Below are 18,313 nucleotides of genomic sequence, written 5' to 3'. Positions count from 1 at the left end.
GGATTCAAATAATCGGGTCTTCATAATATCGCCCTAACTTAAATAACCAAGCATTAACAGTAATCCAAACAGTGATTTTATAATGACCAACTTTTAGACCATGGTATAGTATCCTGTTCTGCGTTCTTCCATATGGCATCAAGACCACCTCTCTGTCTATACCCCCGAAAGAGCCCTATGCCCCACCACTTTCAACTGGCTGGTGATCCCTGGCCTCAAAAAAGTGTCACACTTCAGCAGGGCTAGAGCTTTCTCTGTCCTGGCCCCCACCAGGTAGAATGAGCTCCCAGAAGAGATCAGGGCCCTACCTGAACTACCACAGTTCTTTAGGGCCTACATGTTATCACCATTTATTGTTGGAATTGTTGTATTGAAGTGCTGTTGAAATTGTTGTTCCTGGTGGTTGAGACTACTATTACTACTGTATTGTTGAAGTTGTTCAACTGTACTTACTCCTATGTCCCGTGTAAATGACCCTGAGCCACAAGAAAGGGCAATGAATGCATGAATGCATGCATGCATGCATGCATGCATGAATGAATGCATGAATGAATGAATGAATGAATGAATGAATGAATGAATGAATATGCACAGTCTGCATATCAGAACCCATAATCAGGACCCTTGATTTTCCAGAGTACTGATGCTCAGGTACCAAATCGGAATGAGGACAACCAGCTGTATTCATATATAAATATGTGCCACAAAATGTGTGAAAGACCCTACTGTTTCGCTTATTAAAGTACTGGAATTTGGTGTTTCATTTTTTTTTGCATGCATGCATGCATGCACCCCTTCAATCAGGTCACGTAAATAGGCTTTTTATGACAGTGACATCTGAAAGAGATTCATTTTTAAAGACGAGTTTTAACTATTCTTTCAATATCATATATTTTCCATTAGGGACCATATTTCTATAGATCAACCTTCATATTATCCTCCTAGATAACTATACCTCCAATTCACCTTCCTATTGGAGTTGGCATTCGGTATTTTCTGTAGGATGTCTGCATGAAACCCTTCTCAACAGTGTCATTATGTTCCCATCTGCTATTAATGGCAAACTTGCCATCACTGAGCTGTGTAAGTGAATGCTCCCTGGTGAATATATATTATCCTTCAGTCTGTGTTCACAGAGTACACAGCACAGAGAGGCATCATGGTGTGCTCATTAAGAGTGGTGGCCTCTGATCTGGAGAACCACGTTTGATTCCCAATTTCTCCTCCACATGCAGTCAGCTGGCTGACCTTGGGCTAGTCACAGTCCTCTCAGAGCCCTCTCAGCCCCACCTCCCTCACAGGGTCTCAGCTGTGGGGAGAGGAAGGGTCGGTGAATGCAAGCTCCTTTGAGACGGCTTCTGATAGTGTGTGGGGGGGGGGGGGGAGACAGCTCTTTTTCTTCTTCACCTAAATCTATGCAGGGGCAAACTGGCCATTTAACTTGCCAGGAAAGAGTCCAGAGAGGCATTGGATGCCAGGAGCAAGCAGAGCCAAGCCCCAGAAGCCCAGCAAACCCTGGAGGGGTTCTCAGGTTGGAACCTTCTTGAGCACCAGTGATTATTCATAGCTGCTTCCTCTCCCAGTGTTGCTGGCTGGAGGCAGAGGGTGAGCTTCTGCCCAGTGCTGGTGTCATTGACAGGGCTGAATAGCCCCTGAAGTGCTGGCTAATAACACTGCAAGAACCACTCAACTTGGCTGCTGCATGGGCTGCTGCATGGGCTTCCCATTCTGCCCCTGGTTCATAGTACAGAAGTTCTAGACAGAAGAAGAGTTTCTTCAGGCTGTTCCTATTCTCCCCTGACTCCCCATGTGCAAATTCGAAAAGCACACTCACAGGAGAATTAGTGATTACAATGACAATGCTTGGTATGACCCACTGGGGTCACCTAGGTGGGATAGAATTACTTTGTCATAACCATGCATGAGTCTCATGTGCTTTCTGACCAGAACCTACTTGTGGTCTTGATCATGTGCTGCAGCTCACAAGCAAGAAGGTGGGAATTCACCCAAAACAACACCTTCCCTACCCCCAGATTCCTTGCAGTTGAAAGAGAAAGCCAGCTACGGAGCCTGCACAGCCAGCAATGTCTGCTCCAGGCTTCTCTCAAGCAATAGCTAAAACATGCAACACATCACAAAAAACTGTCTTACTAAATTAAGCCCATCTAGTTCCATATTCTTCCTCCATCGGTGGCCAGACAGATGCCTCTAGGAAGGTCACCATTCTCTGTTGCTTCCCCCACCCTGCATCTGGTCATTAAAAGATACACTGCCACTGAACACGGAGGCTCCTATCATACAGAATGCAGGAAGCAGAACAGCTGAAACATGCACTGCATGCACACAAACACCACACACAAATGCTGGGCAGACTCACAGAGAGTTGCTCGGCGAAGAAATGAAAGAGTTCCTTGTGACTGAAAGGTGATGCTTTCCTTCCGAACTCTGTGAAGGCTCAGCAACCCTTTGTTACAGTCTCCTCAAGTTCTTCTTATTAACAGATGCTTTAATCTTGGTTTTGTTCTATTATGTTTAACAAATGCAGATTTTTTTTCCCACAGGCAAAAGGCAAAACAAACTCTCAGGATCTTTTTTCCCACATCCAAAGTGAATTGTGGTTGATGGTTTGTCTCTTCCTTGCCTTGTCTAAAGTGTTACAATTTTATTTAGCCAGGAAGGGACCCCCCAAAGAGATCCATCTCTTCCCACTGCCTCTTTGAGGTCATTTATGAAAAGAAAAAGAAAAAAAGGAGGGAGTAGAGGAAGAAAATTCAGCTCCATCCTTCTTGCCCAGATTGAGTAATGGCTTGACTTCAGCTCTGCAGAAAAATCTCTTTCTAACACCACAGGAAATGAAGCCGGCTGCCCATACAGTAAAGTTTCCATTTAGCCTCTTAAGCGCTAAAGCAAACAGTCTCCCTCAACCCCCCCCCCCACACACACACACACACACACCTCGCTTTTCCCTGTCTTGTATTTCACATTTTCACCACTAGGTGGCACTGGGTGAAGTTTTATCTCTTCAGTCTTGTTTTGCTATAGCTCTTGACTGGAGAGGCAGGCGACCGCTCGCCTGGAAATGAGTAGAATTCACTGAAACTGCGGGCTTTCATGACGTTTGGCTGAGTGGTCGTTCACTTTGCACCTTGCCGGGGCTTCATTGTTGTTACTCTGCTCTAATCTTTGGTTGTTCCTGTGCCCACTTTCTTCTGCATCCCACTGAACTCTGCCTAGCAAAGCAGGTACCACTCGCAACTTGAACAGCATACCTAGGTGACTCGTGGGGAAAACGAAGCTGGATCCAGAGGTGAGTGAATAGCATGGAGGATGGAAGCTCCAGACAGAAGCACGGGGTCAATGTAACAGCTAAGCTTCCTCCTCACTCTTTTTGTTCTTTTTGATTTAATGATCTGTCCTGACGTGAGTGACCAGCCATCCTAATCCTCTTCGGATTCACTCTCCCAATTGAGTGAAAAGGTGCAACAAACAGGTATGGCAATGCAGCTTATAGCCGTGTGTTTGCCTGCAACAGAGCCCTCTCCTTCCCCTCCCCTGTTTACCATGACACATCCAAGTAAATCTCATGAAAGTTGTGTTTTTATAAAACAAAAGATGTGAATTATGTAACAAAAAGCCTGGCTAATTTTATTTCCCTTTTATTAGCAAGTGAAGAGTATAAGGATGGGGGGGGGAGTCTGCATATCCAGTTTATTTTTCCCTCTGCTTGAATAGATGGATATATTTTGCTGTTCAAGAAATCAATTATTCTGATTGTTAAACTCTGGAGATGGAGTTTTGTTTACTGGAATGGGGGAATCAGTCTTCATTGGTGATTTCTAGTCCAAGAATGAGATGTGCTTGAGAAGGGAACGTAATTAGCTAGTAAATGCCAGATCAAGCAGGCATCCTCAAAAGTTGTGATTTCTTTCTCATCCTCCTTCAAAGCCTCTGTGCTAGATTTCTGTGCCTGTGAAGTTACAAGGTTGCTCTTCATTTCAAAAAATAGAATTGGAGAATCTATTTGGACCATTTTTAATTTTTCATGAAACCAAATGAATATGCTTATTTCTTTTAGGGAGACAGAAAAGCAAATCATGGTCTAATTATGTAATTGATCAAAATGTTGAGTTCCATGTTTAAAACACTTAGAGAGGACAATGCCATGCACCAAAAGAGACTCCTCTGGTAACGTACATTGTTGAGGAGAGTGCTCACATAAAGCTTGACCCGGGGAAGCCAAGACTGAGGATACTGTCTTGATCGCAACCGAAGCCATTCCCATTGATCCCTGGCATGGGATGGCCCCTTGAATTTATGCCTGAGCAGAGCAATTGGTTGCTTTGTAGGGGGAATATTGAAGGAGCTAGAAGTGTGTGGCACTGTGACGCAATGTCACACAATCATGCAGAGGCACCCATTTCCTTTTGGAATCTTTCTAATAGTCCCGTGGCTTTCAGAGCAGGCAGCTAGAGAAGTCTCCAGGCTAATGAGGTGATGCCTAATTTGTCTTGCTCCAAAGAACAGAGCTCACTATCACCATGGCGACCCAGAGAATATTAACTCAAATTCCACAGAACATATGGGTGGGGGGTCTTTCCCAGTATCTGAGGGATGAATAATGAAAGATTCGACATCAGCAATTTGGTAGACATGGATTATTTGTCACAAGTAGGATCAAGTCAGTCACAGACATCCTCCACTGAACTGAGCACAGTCTTTGTAATCTACACATCAGCACCATGGACAGAGTAGCAAAACCTTGAATTCGTCTAGTGGAGCCATGCAGAACTGAGCTACTTTATGAAACTTTCCAAAGTTTCTGTGATCAGTATGTTAATTTAAAAATGAGTGTTCACATGAAGTGGGTGGAGCAGTGGCTTATGACACAGATGTGGGTAAATGGTTGAGAAGTAATTCATTTCATGCCTAGAAGTTGTTTGCAAAACAGTCCTTCCTATTTTGCTTACTGTCTTGTCACCTGAACTTTGCAAGACCCTAGATAATAATGTAGTTCGCCATACACAGTGCTGCAGCCTGCGAGAAAAGAATAGCTCTGCCCCAGTCAAGCAGATGAAATGACTTAAGTCCATGGCCACTGAGAACTGTACAAACAGCATTTTGCCTTTATTTCGTGATGGAGATTGTGCAGTGAAGCCAGTAATAGGATGACGTTAGAAGTACAAAATGGTAAGGCTCTGAGCAATACAAATGCCATTTGAGCCTCCCCTCAGTTCCTCAAGGGCAGGGCAGGTTTCCAGTATGTTTTCAATGGGTCCTTATGGTTATGACATCCTACAGCTTGCCACAGGCATATATTCCAGACATCGGAGCCAGTGACTGACAAGCCAAACCACAGGAATAAATATGTTCTAGCATATACTGTGGAGAAAGTTTTTCATTAAAAAAAAAAAGTCAACTGCAAAAGGCCTATGCGGTGAACAGGAATTGCTTATTTAGTCATTCCATCTCATTTCTTTTGCACTAGAGTAAATCATTTCAGTGGAGCAGAAACAGTGGGTTTTGAAAGATAAAATCTGTTTAGGCAGATGGTTTAAAAGCTCAAATCATTCCCAAGGTTTATTTATTGCCAATTACAGGCATAATAACCCACAGAAGGTGGCCACAATGATCTCTTCATTGTTTCAAAAGGGATTGAAATACACAAGGTTTAACGTATGCTCACCATTTCCTTTTCAAATTTGATCCTAGAAGCCAGATATCACTAGCATACCTGCCCACTTTTTTTTTAAGATTAAGTTTTTATCTAAGTTTTCTAGTAACATTCCAATTGAGAAAACATCTATAGAACTGTTTTTATTTATGCAGAATGGAAAAGATTGTCACAATCCAGTCCAAGTTAAGAACTTTAAAGGCCCTTTGGGGACAAACCATTTCATTTACTAATCTTACCTTAAAAACCATGGAAGTCTGATATATTATGTCTACAACTAGGGGGCTTGTTGACATAGATTAAATGCTAAATTTCAAGTATGGGCAAACCAGGAGCCATCTGCACGGCTTGTGGGACACATATTATGGTTGTGGTCTGATGTGAACTGAGAGTAAGGCCCAAAGTGGTTTGTTTTCAAGCATATTGTGCATATTGTACATATTATTTAACAAAGCTGCTTGGCAACTACTCCAAGAAATTACCAGAGGTGGGAGATTAATGTTAAACTTGTCAGCAGGAAGAAGGCAGATATACCAGTTGTGCATTCTGCATGCTCTGCCTAAAATATATAGCCATGTACATAACTATTGTTTCACACTGACATTGCTAGTTCTATTTCTTGCTATCATTATTTCTGTCTATTGTTAGAAATGCAAAGCACTCAGAAACGAAAACAAGAAAATAATAGTGTTCATTTAGGAAAGATATCTTTGTATGAGTCACTTGTGTGCTGTTCCCTTTTTCTTTCCTCCCCCCCCCCATTTCACAAATACATTTTCTTTTTGTGTTTTCCATAATCCAGCAAGACAAAAATCTGTAAACAGTGTTGGACAGTGCAGAAAGCAGAGATTATACACTGCAGATTTTTAGAGAACCAAGCATTAAAAACGGCATGATTTATTATCAGACATCTGTTTTTATAGACTGCTGGTTTTAAGTATCTCATATATCTTAACAGCCTTCTCAAGATTAGAAGTTTGAAACTGATCGGTTTCAAAATTCAAAACTTAAGGAAAGCAGAAAAACTTAAGGAAAAACAGAAAAAAGCAGAGTATGTAACCAAACATTGATAACATATCATTTTGTCTAAATATTTATATTTCTTCATTGCATTTGGAGAAATGATAGGGATTAAGTCAAAGGAGAGAACAGCCTGCAGGTGGAAGATATATAGAGAAGAATTCTCATATCATTTCACTGCATGGAAATTTCTTGATTTTCTGTGGCTGCTTATTGTTTGTTTATGAACTCTGGTTACAGCTAAATTTTGTGACAATTTAAGCACTAATAGAATGATAGTTTCCAAAGTCATGCTGTTTCTGCCCTTCTCATGCCTCCATTCTACATAAGAAGAGATCTTTGGAAGACCAAGTGAAATTCTGATTTTACTATGACAATACCACAATATATCCACTCATGATCCTCAAAGAACAGTTGTGTTCAATGAAGTGATGAAATCCTCGGATTGTGCACAATGGCCTGTGCCAGGGGTGTGCAATTTGACATAAACCAAGAAAAAAATAATAATAATACCTTACTGGTATTTTGGGGGGATTGATTAAGATGGATACAGATCAGAGAATCTGATCACCAACCAGTATAGCTGAGCCCAAATAGAGAATTTTTCAGCTGTTATTCGCATATATCCAGCTTATACTTAAGATCAGCTGGAGTGGCAGAAGCTAAGAGCTCTGCACCACTTCAGCTGGGGCTGCTGCTTTTGCAGCTTGGTTTAAACATCCCTTTTCACACCTGTAGTTTGCATATTCCTAGTTTAAACTAAGGTGCAAGAGGAGCCAGGATGAGCTGGGGCAATGGGAGCTGGGAGTTCCCAGTCAGGTCTGCATGAGGTATGGAGAAACATCCCCACCACATATAGATCTGGGGACCAGCTTCTCCTCCAGCACAGTTGAAACCATGCTACAGAAGCCAAGCTAGCCCCCAGGGTCAATCTGTTATTTGTTTGCTTTTAAATGCAGCCAAGAGTTTATTGTTGAAGCTGAAGCCATAACAACCAAACAAACAAAAACATAAAATACACATCACACTGACTTTTTTTGTATGTTAATGGTATTTTTCTTTTCAGCTCTATTGGACCGGGGGGGAGGGGGGTGGAATGGGATTTCAAAAATACTAGCATTTTTCAGAAATACCAATAAATTTCCAAGTGCAGTAGATGCAAACCAAAAATTACTTCTTTTGTTATGTGCATCCCTAGTATGTATAACAGTGTAGTTCTAAAACAGAATGTCACTTCATTCATATCATTCATTTATTTTACTATCTAAATAATTATTTTTCATGCAGTATTTTTCAGGGCCAGCTTTGCAGAAATGCTGCACAATTAATCTGAACCAATCTATGTTTCAATCCCCTTCAACAGCATAGGTTTCTACATTAGTACAGCTTGTATATTCCAGGAAGAATCTGGAGCAGAAATGGAGTGGCACAGCTCAATAGTTACCCTTTCTAAAGCAAAACAGGCGGCTTTGGGGGTTAAAGGGACATATGCCAAAGTAATAAATGTCTGCTTTCCCTCCAAAAATGTAAGGAAAAAGAATAATCCCATAGCCAGAAGATCCAGGACAGTTTCCTCCCCGCAATACTCAAATATAATGCACAAACCAGTATTAACGAACCTGTAGGACAAGACGAGACCCATTTTAAAGCACATATTGCTGGTATATTTATTTTTACAACAAACCAGCAGCTAGGTCTACAAATGGTACATGCAACTCCTGTCTGTACGTCATGTATATCTTCAATAAGGCACTCATAATGTAAGTTCCTGAGTATTGGGGGAAGGGAGAAAACAAGTTTTTTAATTGAAAAAAAGATGCTCTAAATATTGGTTTATACAGCCTTCTCTCCAAGTAGGAATTTTAAAATGGATGGCAGAACTGTTATCAGTATCAACACTAAACCTTTTTCTAAATATATACAAACTTGAGGAGTTAATATTCACACAAGTTGAACAAAAATATTCAAGTACAATTTAAATTTTGTTGCAAGAAGAAGAGAGAAATTGCCACAGTCATCCCAGCCCCAAACAAGATGAGGGGAGGATTCACTGTGCTATTTTAAAGAGCATTTCCAATGAGTTCATTATTTAACTTGCCAAAATATGAATTGTTTTTCCTTCTATCAGTATTTAAACTTCTTGCCAAATGCATCTTGCTGCACTATTCTTTCCTTGGGGATTTCGTTAAGTATTCCAGAGACAAAATAGGTTTATGCATTAGAATTAGGTAAGAGAAAAGATTTACAGCCATATACATCTTTTAAAAGCACCACATCTGAGACCTGGCAAAATAAGAAGATGAAAATTATATACAATTCTTTGCCTCAGCTAAATAAATTCTCTGCGGGAAGCTAGGGTTTTTTTTGGGGGGGGGTCAGATGGTAGGGGTTATGATTAAAGTATCTTGTTTTACCATTTATTTTCACATTGTGAATCTTAAGTATATAAAATGAGAAGTAAATGTTAAATTATTTTTTGAAGATGAAAAAATAACAGAACCTCTCTATAAACTTTACTGAGTTCATATCTTTACAAATCTTTCTGTACAAGCCAACCGTAATTCCAGAAGAACAAAAGCCATAACTAGATGATCTGGTAATTTAGTTCTGTTGAAAACAAAAATGAGATTTGTTTAGTAATGGGGGGCTTTAGTATTTAAAAAGACTGGATGAATACATTATTTATAAACCAATTGGGGATTAGAAAGTGTCTTCTGGTTGCACTTTTGGCAGAACATTTATTCTTGGAATGCAGTTACTGTATGGTAGGGTGAAGTCTTGAGCAATACTACGATGTTACACAATAGTTCTCCCTGATTCAAAAATGGCATCCTGCACCTGCAGTCCAAACTACTACTTTAGTTCTCTATCACCTCATTTTGCTGTATGTACAAACCAGGCTAGGGAGGGGCAAAACCAAACCATGAAGCAAAATTTATGATGAATGTTTACCTGTTCATGATTTAGGAACCAAAATCCATGACAGGTCCACAGTCATAGACTTCCACAAATGTTTAAGGCAACAGTTCATGGGGTTTGTGTCAGGTCCTAGCCAGAGCTGAAATTTAGGATTTAAAGAGACTCCAAATCTCTTTAACCCCCTGATTTCTGCTCTAGCAGAAAGCCACAAAAGCAGCCACAAAAGCAGCTGAGTGACTGTGAGCACACTTGTGCAGTGCGACTGCCTTGGGAAGACACACAACCTATGTGGTTCCCAAGTTGGAGCAGTCTCCTTTCCTGCTGTCACCACTTCCCCCACCTCCGCCCTGGGCTCCTGAGGTTGGCCCAGCCATTGTACTGCTGCTGCCACCTCACTCACAGTGGCTGTCTCTTCTGCAGACTGCCTCAGCTGACTGCCCCTTTTCTGCTGCTGGCCTCCTGAATGAGTTCCCAGCGAGAGATTCATGGGGCATCCTCAGGTGACGGGGGGAGGGTTGGTAAGCACCGGGTCTCTCCCAGCTTTCTGGGTAATGGACTGGGGGTTTCCCCTGTTGCAGAGGTGCCCAACCCCAGACAAGATACTCACTGTTTCCTAGCTTTCTTGTGCCATCCCTTTAAACTGCAAAGGGACAAAAGAATTGAGCAGTTAAGAGTGTTTCCTCTGCTCAGCAGCTTCTCCTGCTTTCTGAAAAGTACAGTCCTTTAAACGAGGTTTGCTGGGCCCACTTGCAACTGGGCCCCAGTTCAGTTTGGTTTATAGCCAAACTGTGAACCACAAACCTAAGCAAACTCCATTTTTGCAATTTGTGCTCATCTGAAGAGCATTCTCCAGCACAGCTCTTGGCTTCTGAATGCCAATTGTTTGGTGGAGTATATTATCAGTGTCAGACCAGAGTGTGCCTCTGTGTCATGTGTCACAAAGGTGCCCACACTTTGATCATTCCAAAGAAGGTACAGAATAGGCATGTTTGGGTGGGCATTTATATAAAGAGAATAGAATTGCAATATAATGGAACGTATCAGAGGAGTGTGTTTATGAGCAACAAGAAGACAGTGTACAAACAGGAACCTGCAAGGAGTTTCCCCTCTCCCAATTTCCTCTTCCTCTTCTCTAAAGCCTCCATAGCTTATCCCTGTTTTCCTGCTTCCTTCCCTTCTTTGCACCCAACAGCCAACCTCCCCTTTATCTTCAGATTTCCCTTCCCCAAAGCAGCTTCTACCTAGGAAAACTATGGCACAGTGGTGTGTTGGTGGCTGCTGGTCCAGACCCACTTGCAAGGTAGGAAACCCTGAAGAACTTGGAAGGCACCTCACTTTCCACTGTATCCCCTTCTCTATATTACTTCCTCATTCCTTTCTCCTGGCCACACATATATGTACCTTTCTTCCCTCATTCTCTCCTTCTCAGTCATTCACCAACCTACCTTTTTGTCCACCCCTTATCTTCAGCTCCATTTATGATTTATTTACTTTGTTTATACCCCACCTTTCTCCACAGTGGAGATCAAAGCCACTTGCATCATTCTCTCTCTACCTTTTTTTCCTCACAACAACTCTGTGAGTTAGGCTAGGCTGAAATATACAACAGGAAGAATAGTTCCAATATTTGTTGTGCACAAGTGGTGCCACTCTGAGCCACCAGCAGTGTGTGGAGGAGGCGCAGCATGCCCCACCGCTTCCTGTTCCCCAGCCTCTGCTCAGTGACGCTCCCAGCCTCTGCTGCCGGTCTGCTGTAGCTTCTTCCTTTCTCTCCATGTCAGTGCCACATGTCCAGCATGGATCTAGAGCTCAACAACAGCCACCCAGTGCAGCTCCTGGCATGCACAGGTGCTGCTGGACCCACCACAGAGAATGCTACTTTACTTTCTGGGAGATTTAACACACACACATGTATGTGTGTGCCTGCACGTGTGCACATGTGCACGTGTGCATGAGAGAGTGTGTGTGTGTATTTTTTTTAATCAGATTGTTTTGCAAACCTCGAAAAGGCCTGACTTTGCTGAAAAATCTGTTTAGCCTTCATGTGGCCTTGGTCTGCATATTAAGCTATCTGCAGTTGGGGTCCAAATGGAGCTAATAGTATATAGATGATGATATGATATGATGATTCAGTGTTTACTGCCTGAATCGTCTTGCTTCACTGCACAGTTTTGTATCTTTGTAATGTGGCATATATGTGGCATAATGTGGCATACAGTTTTCTGTCTGCATTGTTTCCTGATTTCTGTGATCCTATTTCTATTGCATTGTTACTGAATGTCTTGTGCTGTTGAGTTGTTTTCTATATTTTGTAATCTGCCTTGAGTGTTAGTGAGAAAGTTAGTCTAGATATGAACTGAATAAATAAATGAGTAAAACATCCCTTTCATTGAATCCTAATATCCATAACGAATCTGCAATGGTTATGATGTACATTTGATTTTTCATCCAAGTTCTCTCCTACATGAACAACATTCATATATGTAATATAAAATAAGAGGAACTCAAATGTCCCTTTTGGTTCTTGTTTGAAAGCATCCTTGTACTTTATTTTATTTATTACATTTATATACCACCCTCCCCTGAGGTTCAGGGCAATTTCTTCTCGGAGTCCGTTTATTAATTCCCAAGGATATATATTCTTCTTAATTTACAATTATAACAATTGCTCTGTTGGTATAGAAAGCGCGTGGGCCGATCACCTTTTAGGTCCTAACTAATGACGCAATCAAAATTAAGCTGTTTTAGGCAAATCTCAGAACATGTGTGATTAAATGACACATTAATCACTTTTGCCCAGTTCCTCCTTCACAGTTATTTTAGTAAAACATAGGGCAGCTTTGCTATATTATAACAAAATTAGTGTGGTACTGTTTGTGCTATTGCACTGAGTGAAGAAAAAGACAGTGTGTCTTCACTTGACTGAAGGAGAACTCTGTGAAGATTTAATTTAGGCAAACTCCCACTCCGGCTGCACCGTGCTAGAATAAACAGTATACAAGATACTCCATTTTATCTTGGGAGGTAAGAAGCTGAGGAAAAGTGATTATTCCAAAGATCACCCAAAGAGCTTTCTGGCTGAGAAGCTTTGAACCTGGGTCTTCTCTACCCTAGTCCAGTACACTACTGTACCCCACTGACCCATACAAGCATTCAGGCCTCTAGACCACATCTATTTATGGGCACAAAGCTGCTGTCTTCGAGAACATCCTTCTTCTGGGGAAAAAAAGAGAACATTATGGGACTCTTCAAGCCCTTACAACAGAGAGGCAGCCATGATCGTGTTACGGGAAGTTGTCCTGTCATTCTACAGCTGTTATTTCCATTTGTCCCAAGGTGCTCACAAATGTTTGGGCTACAGAGTGGAAAGGGGGAAATATGTAACTACCCGAGAGATGCAGCTAATTTAATTCATTTGTTACAAGAGGGAAGTAACTGCTATTCCTCTCTGATGTCATTCATGCCAGGCTGAATATGTTGGAAATTAGGAAATCTCAGGGGAGGGGCAAATCAAGTGGAAAATCTGAAATCATGTGCAGCCCTGTTTTTATACAATGAGAACACTGCAGTACAGCTTCTCCTAAGACAGTTAATTAGAGATGTGATGCTTGAAGGTGTGCTGAGAAATTTAGAGAGGACCTATGGTAACTTATTCCAACTGATGAATGAGGGCACTTAAATCTGGATTGAAGAGGGGGGGCGAGAATAGGTAGAGGTTCACAAGAGACAAAGATTTCTCTCATAGATACTATATGCTAGTATTTCTACTGAATAGCCCTCTCCAAGGCTTGTGTGGGGAGGGTTATTCTAGTCTATTCTAAACTGATAATGTTAGGAGGAGGTTGAAATTGGGGTTTTGTGCGGCCTGTGGGCTGTGGTACTGTTTTTATATACTACTGGGGTTTTATTGCCGGTTTTATTGTAAACTGCTGCAGGCAGGCAGATTCTGGCCAGTGATATCATTCCTGGAGTGCTGGTGGTAGCTGCCAGCCCGTTAGTTGGAGCAATGCCTTGATTACCATCACTGACCTTCTCTTGATCTGGAGATAAACAAATACTGTCCATAATTCTATATTTTTTAAAATATAGATTTTTTTTAACTGACATTCTTTTTTTTCATGTCCTCTGTTTGCTCTGCCACTTTGTAACAACCAAACATTTGTTATTTAATTCAGATTGCTTTATGGTCTCTTCTCTGTGTGTCTGTAACTTCATAATAGTATTTATACGGTAATTTTCTTTTTGCAAACAAGAGTACTGAACAGTAGGTCTCGTATTTATCCATCGGTAATGGGGAATTACCTGACCCAAGCTCAATTTCCCATCTCCAAGGAAGTGAGGAGTGGGAGAAAAATGGCCTCTCATAGTGAAGCTCTAGGAATGTTAAAGATGATAGAAATTAGGGGAGGTAGCCTAAAGCATCACTAATTCAGAAATGATATCACATCCTCACAAGAGAGCTGTCATGGTATATTGGTTTAATCTGGGGACCAGGTTTGGTTCTCCACTCTTCCAGCTGGAGGACCTTGGGCCAGTCAGAGTTCTGTCAGAGTTCTCTCAGCCTCACTGACCTAACAGACTGTCTGTTGTGGGGAGAGGAAGGAAAGGCTGCCACTTTGAGACTCCTTTGGGTAGTAAAAAGCAGGGTATAAAAACCAACTCTTCTTCCTTCTCAAGCTACCCCTTCCCTAGACCATGTCCCCCAAAATCAAGGTGGTGTTCAAAATTCTACTGGAGAATTATTATGATAGCTTTGGAACAGACAGTAAATAGCATTTGTATAAATGAGCAGGCTGAGCAGGCATTACTTGGCTGAAGATGCAATCACACAGTTGATGTAATTCTTAAAGGTGCATCAGTCTGACACCCCAAGTTGTTTCTGTGAATTTGACAAACATCCAATTGTAGCTTAGAAGATTCTGACTATCATAATATTTCTCGTGAAATTCATTAAGTGCTTCTTGTCAGCCTGAAAGCTAACTCTTCCTGACCATGTGGCTTAGAAACCCATCCTTCTTGACTTCAGCCATGACACAATCATTTCCTCTGTCTGAGCAGCTGGGTTTAGGAGCCTGTGGAAGCTAGAAGGAAGTTCTCTCATTGGAAAGAAAGAGCTCGTGGCTAAACGTCCTGCAACAATAAAGGCACCCATGAGGCAAATTTCCTTTCCCTAGGGCAGCAGCACCTGCCAGATAAGATCCAGTATCTTGTGCTTCTCATTTGATGTGGGGAGGGAATGAAAGGCCAGGAAAGAAGTATAATGAGGACCACTGCCCTAGTATGCTGTCTCCTGGAGAGTTCAACTTCTGGGAAACTTCAGTGTTTGATGTACAGTGGTGGGAATCTTGGGCTTACCAGCATTATATATACAATATGTATTCTTTCTAGTTTTTAACAACAGTCTATTAGGGAAGATATCCAGTTGGTCATTTAAAACATGATTGTTTTCCTCATGCAGCATTTTACTGTCTATATGTGTTATGTTTGTAAAAGCTCATGTGGCAACAGTGTTCATATTAGACTAAGCAAAATGTCCCCCTCCCCTCCTGTATCTTTATGGTGTTCTTTAGTACATCAAATGCTAAACACACACTTTCTATAGAAGGGTAATCCCTTTTTAACAATTTTAGTTTGTATGACATCCCGATGGTGATTAAAATTTGGAAGACATTGTACTGTTGTTACCAAATAGGGCAACAATATTTCTGCATAAATGAAAGCATGTCATTTCCTCTGACATGGATGATATTAATCATTGCACAGTGATTTTCTAGAGAATTGAAATCAGTCACATGTGATATCAACTTATTTTGCTATTGTACAGTGCAGCTCATTGCTGACTTATACTGATGTGATAGTAGATTTGAATAAACTATTATTGTCCAGTATAATTATCAGGAAAACAGGTTAGTTGGAAGCATATAATATCCTCCCGGTTACCTCTACAAAATGCTGACAATCTTAATATGTAAAATGATTAGTGAAGATCTCCTTTTGCAAGCCTTGTTTTTTCTACATGTTTAAAAATTCTACCTTTATTTTATGTGCTTGTTTATTTATTTAACAATGCTTTCTACCTATTTATCTAGGATAAACACAATGCTAGTGGGCTAATTTTCAGATAGTTAAATGGTTGAATTGATTCGTCAGGTAAAATAAAGTGAAAACAGAACTTGCTCAGAATCACCTTTTATGGGACATCTTGGGAAACATTACAATGAAGATGCCCTATGGGGAGAGGCTGTGGCTCAATGATAGAGCCTCTGCTTTGCATACAGAAGTCCCAGGGGTCCCTCTCTGGCATTTCCCACTAAACAAATCAAGTGTTGGGTAATGTGACAGACCTCTACTTCAGACTCTGGAGAGCTACTGCCAATCAGAGCAGACAATACTGACCTTGATGAAGCACAGGTCTCATTCAGTACAAGGATGTTTGATGCATGTATGTTCAAAATACTGATCCTGGTCATCCATAAATACATTATTTTGTGGGTAAATTCAACAACAAATATCAGTGACATTGACCTGAAAAATCTCCATTTTGATATGATTGTGGGTGATGGAATGACAATATTTTTTATAACATAAGGTAACAGTTCAGATATGCAAGGACCACATATAACACTCCTAATACCCACTGTGACAGCAGGATAAGAAACCACGCAAATGGCAGCTGGCAGAGCCATGACATCACTGCCCACCCACACCTACTGTGAGCTATCCATGTTTGCTACCGGACAATGTTCCCAATCTGTGGACTAAGAACACAGTAGTTCATATACTCTCTGAGCAGTTCACCATAAGCAATTTAAGTGAAGCTTAGGGAATTGTGAACCAAAGACTCCTCCATTTTAGTAGCCACATTCCCAAGCTGATTTTTCCCCTCATAAAATGGTATAAATTGCTCGATTTGCTGTTATCTTCCTCCTCATTCTTTCCTCTACATGCTGTGCTGCTACACTGTTATATAACTAGCCATGTGTGCACACTGCATGCATAGGTTTGAGAGCCAAGATTAACTTGTTTGTTCAGTGCAACAGAAAAACAGATCGGGAAGCTTTCCTTTAAATTCTAGAAAGGTAGGAGCCACCCACTGACCTTCATTACAAAGTAGCAATGTTGGCATTCAGTAGGGTTGCTATCCTGCTGCCCAAGATCTTATGCCACTATTTACATGAGAACCTAAACAGGCCAATTCAGAAAGGCATGCTCTGCCTAGAAATGTGGTAAAACCATGAGCTTATGAAATCCAAAAAATGTTAATGGACCTACACAAGTACTAAACGGTAAAGGTATCCCTTGTACAAGCACCGAGTCATGTCTGACCCTTGCGGTGACGCCCTCTAGCGTTTTCATGGCAGACTCAATACGGGGTGGTTTGCCAGTGCCTTCCCCAGTCATTACCATTTACCCCCCAGCAACCTCGGAAGGATGGAAGGCTGAGTCAACCCTGAGCCGGCTGCTGGGATCAAACTCCCAGCCTCATGGGCAGAGCTTTCAGACTGCATGACTGCTGCCTTACCACTCTGCGCCACAAGAGGCTCTAAAAAAAACAACAGTAGAATATCCCTCTATAATCTGAAGTAATGCAATGAATTCTGTCACATTGCATTCTTCTACCTAATCTGCTGTATGTAAACTCATCAGTAGATAGTAATTTTAATAGAAAATACTGTTCTAATTAAACTAGTATTAATAATGTTTTAAACGTATTTCTTGCATAATTGGGACTCACACCCAGATCCATTGTTTAGGATAGTTCGATCTCTCAGTGGCCTGGTAGAAGGGCAACAAAACAGTGGCCAATTGGATATCAGCTGTGAGGCATTTGCAAGTCATCTTGTAGACAAAATCTCAACATTCCACCATGACCTCCCTCCAACCTTAGACACAGAAAATGAACTAGAGGTTCCTTGGCCATCTTTGGAGAAAACACCGAGTGGCTTTCGATGACTCATGCTAACTGAAGTGGACAGGATGCTAACAGCGGTGAAGCCAACCACATGCCCACTAGACCCCTGCCCATCATGGCTCCTAAGAACATCTGATATAAGGACCCCCTCAACTTTTTACTGGGGAGAATATGTACATTTTCAAATCTGTGTGCCAAAGCACCTATATGTGCTTAGAATTTTATTATTTTTTAAACTTCTGTTTTTAAGGTATATAAAACAAGGTACCCTGAACATCTGTACCACACAGTGGCTCTTATATAATTGAGAAGAGCCACTATGGGTGGAGAGGTGTCCGAGCCCTGTTCGGATGTCTGGACACCGGTTCCACTCCACGGGCCAATCCAGGTGTGGCCAGCAAAGCTTGCCCCGCCGCCTTGCACACAGAAGGTGAGAGAGGGGAAGGGAGGCTGCTCTACTCCTTAGCAGAGCTGCCTCTCCCCACCCCTGCCACCTCCCTCCCCCACTGCCCCACTAGCACCCACTGCATTTATCCTGCAGTGGGCTTTCTTGCTAGTCTTACATAATTCTCTTTACCATTTTTTCTTCATCATTGAGAGGTGAGGTAAGCTAGACAGTGTTACTGGTCCAAGGTAATCCAATGATCTTCCATGGCAGAATTGGAATTCAAACCTATCCCTGATTGTAGTCTAAAACTCCAGCTTCTACACCAAATTGGATTTCATGTGGTGGCTACTAATGAATCTTAGCATGCAGCTGTGCTAGATGAAGTGATGCAAATTGGGTGTTA

The 18,313-nt window shown here is 41.5% G+C and overlaps 1 protein-coding gene across 4 annotated transcripts in view; it reads left to right on the top strand.

Annotated features, from left to right (window-relative positions):
- The first annotated feature begins 3,045 nt into the window (after positions 1-3,045).
- Positions 3,046-18,313, top strand: part of KCNJ6 (potassium inwardly rectifying channel subfamily J member 6) — a 135,050-nt gene continuing 119,782 nt past the window's right edge. For 3 of the 4 annotated variants that reach the window (XR_013231941.1, XM_077342687.1, XM_077342685.1), the window contains exon 1: positions 3,046-3,307. The gene's annotated coding sequence lies outside the window, so the exon portion shown is untranslated. Of the gene's footprint in view, positions 3,308-3,335; positions 3,491-18,313 lie in introns of those variants that run through there. The other variant, XM_077342686.1, reaches the window with a different exon arrangement.

This window comes from Paroedura picta, chromosome 6, assembly GCF_049243985.1.
Source record: "Paroedura picta isolate Pp20150507F chromosome 6, Ppicta_v3.0, whole genome shotgun sequence".
NCBI classification, from domain to species: Eukaryota; Metazoa; Chordata; class Lepidosauria; order Squamata; family Gekkonidae; genus Paroedura; species Paroedura picta.
The sequence above is the reverse complement of the archived record's forward strand: the minus strand, read 5'-3'. Positions and strand labels throughout refer to the sequence as shown.